This window comes from Palaemon carinicauda, chromosome 33, assembly GCF_036898095.1.
Source record: "Palaemon carinicauda isolate YSFRI2023 chromosome 33, ASM3689809v2, whole genome shotgun sequence".
NCBI lineage: Eukaryota > Metazoa > Arthropoda > Malacostraca > Decapoda > Palaemonidae > Palaemon > Palaemon carinicauda.
In genome coordinates this window covers 50,479,709-50,482,899 of record NC_090757.1, presented here as the reverse complement: position 1 = coordinate 50,482,899, position 3,191 = coordinate 50,479,709, and the positions used below count along the sequence as shown (strand labels likewise).

The 3,191-nt window shown below is 31.1% G+C and overlaps 1 non-coding gene across 1 annotated transcript; it reads right to left on the bottom strand.

Annotated features, from left to right (window-relative positions):
* Positions 1 to 3,047: 3,047 nt before the first annotated feature.
* Positions 3,048 to 3,120, bottom strand: TRNAR-UCU (transfer RNA arginine (anticodon UCU)). Its single transcript has one exon. It is a non-coding gene; the product is annotated as a tRNA-Arg (tRNA).
* Between the last annotated feature and the right edge of the window lie 71 nt (positions 3,121 to 3,191).

The following is a 3,191-nucleotide window of genomic DNA, read 5'->3' as shown; positions in this document are numbered from 1 at the left end:
CTAAAAAGCTTTCTCATAGTCTATAAATGCCATACATATTGGTTTGCCATACGCTGTTGATTTTTCCATTACTTGGTTAATTATATGGATATGGTCAGTAGTTGAATACCCACTTCTAAAGCCTGCCTACTCTCTTTCTATTCGGCTTAATATGGCCTTTGTGAATAATATATATATTAATGAGAGTAAACTTATTGGGAAGTAATTTTCAGTTCTTTTGTGTCTCCCTTTTTGTGAATTAGTATAATGACAAAGTTTTTCCAAGCTTTAGGTATAGACATTTTGTGTAAAGTTCAGCAAGTTTTACTACTATAAAATCTCCTCCGTTTATTATTAAATCAATTATAAGGCCATCTTCTCCTGCTGCTTGTCTTCTTTTCATGCGTTTTATTGCTTTCTTTACTTCTCCTACTGTTACGTTTGGTATTGGCTCAGGTGTTCCATGATTTCTATTGGCAAAGTAATTTCTTACGTCTTCAGCAATTTTTATCACCATCTCTATTGTGGATGATATTTCCATTTTCATTCTTTAAAGCAAACATTCGTTGGCGTTCTGTTCCAAGTCTTCTTTTCATCAATTTGTTGCTTTTCTTAAGTGTTTTCTCAATTTTGGTCTGATTCTGTTTACAAATGTCTTTTTTCTTTTAGTTTGTTTATTGTTTTGAATAGTTCTACTAATTCTATTTCATATCTCTTGGGTTTTACCCTCATTTCCAATCTTTTCTTTATTAGGTTTTTATCTTTTCTGATAGTTTTCCTTGATCTTGTTTATGAACTTTTCCACTTATCTCTTGTGCTGATTCCAATACAAATTTTGTTGAAATACTGTTCATTTCTTCTTTACATATTTTCGTTTCATCGTGTAGTTATGAGAACCTAATTTGTATTACTAAACTAAACTCATCAGATTTTTCTCTCATTACAGTTTCCCTCTTAGAATTAGATTTTCCTTTTCCTTTCCTTAGATCCAGACAAATTTTGCTTCTCACTATTCTATGGTCGCTCGAGTTTAACACTGTTACATCTTTAAATAAGTTAACTTATTCACTAAGAATAATATATATATATATATATATATATATATATATATATATATGTGTGTGTGTGTGTGTGTGTATGTATATATATAAAGTATATATACATATAAATTTATATATGTATGCAATCTATATATATATATATATATATATATATATATGTGTGTGTGTGTGTTTATATATATGCATATATTTATATATACATATGTATACTGTATATATATATATATATATATACATATGTATATTTATATGTATATATATGTGTGTATATATATACAGTACACACACACATATATATATATATATATATACAGTACATATATACATGTATATATACTCACACACACACACACACACACCCAAGGTCGATGTTATTATCAACGATCCTTTGCAGATATTCATCAAAACTATAGAAACAAATGAGAGAAACATTTCTTCATTTATCGAAGTTCCAATAAAACTATTACGTTGAATAAAAAAAAAAAAAAACATCTTTACCTACAAGGTCATAACCAAAGTAGCAATAAGGACTGTTGATAAAAACCACGTCCTTGTATACTTCGAGGAAAGGTTATCAAGAAGATCTAAGAGGGTGAATATATGGATTAATCTCTGGGTCATCCTTTGGGACCCCAGTCGGGACTCGATGTTACAGATAAGACGAAATTATTCACCCCAATCAAGTCTAATCACTTTTCGTTTTGTGGCTATAATACCTAATTTATGCTTATTACGTGTCAGTTGTCGTGGTCTCTACACATATACTTTACACATACATATTATATATATATATATATTATTACGTGTCAGTTGTCGTGGTCTCTACACATATACTTTACACATACATATTATATATATATTATATGTGTGTATATATATATATATATATATATCTATATATATATATCTATCTATATATATATATATATCTATATATATATATATATATATATCTATATTATATATCTATATATATATATACTGTATATATATATATATATATTTATATATCTATATATATATATATATATATATATAGATATATATATATATATATATATATATATATATATATATATATATGTATATATATATCTATATATATATAGATATATATATAAATATATATACATATGTATATATATATATATATATATGTGTGTGTGTGTGTGTATATATATATGTGTGTATGTGTGACTGTGTTTACTAAATGTTCAATGTCTCAGTAAATCTCAGCTACCACTGAGACCCTTGGCAGCCATTCAGATTCTCATCTGCGTGTTTATAATAATCTTCTTCCGCCTCTAACAAATAAACTAGTTGCAAACAAGAACAATTTTATTCTTATCACCGCTGAAAGCGCTCTCAAGACAGAGATTATAATGCCATCGGTTGTTAAGAGAACCTTCCTCACTCCCGCGAACCCAACGGCGTAAGAAGCCAATCAATATCATTGGATGTGAAAACAGGGGGTGTGGGGGGGTGAAAGGAGGTAGAAGTGAGTGGGGGGGGTGTAGTATGGCTTCTCTAGTTACCGTATCGTGCCATTGGTACACACGTCAGCACCGAGGAATGTTAAAGAACCGTTGAGTAATCTGGATCATTTGGATGAGAAACGACTCGCGGTGGTAATCGTGTCTTCTCCTGGGATGGTAGGCGGGGGGAGGGGGGGCCCTCTATGGCTGGGGATCTGTGACTGGGTGCAAGTTGGGATATATTGGGAACGAATGTTATGACGAGAAAACACTGATGAGGTTCGCACGGAGCTATGATGTGTTCTATTTGTTATGCACAGTTTTCTCTTAAGTGATTTTTCACTTTTACTACATTTTGACAGATTTTTTTCTTATTTTACTGATCGACATTTACCTTCAGCATTGCATTTCTTTTGTGAAGAAATGGTAGCAGCTGTGATAGTATTAACCCACTTACGCACACACACCTACTTTAATTTATTTAATAAGCATGAAACGTTTGACAGATCTTTTCTTGATGTGCTAAAGAGAACATCCCCAGCGGGATTCGAACCCGCGGCCTCTGGATTAGAAGTCCAGCGCGCTATCCACTGCGCCATGGGGACTTGGAGATATCATGAAGAAAATCGTAATAAATTATAATTATAATAGATATTTAATTTGGGCTTTTCAGACT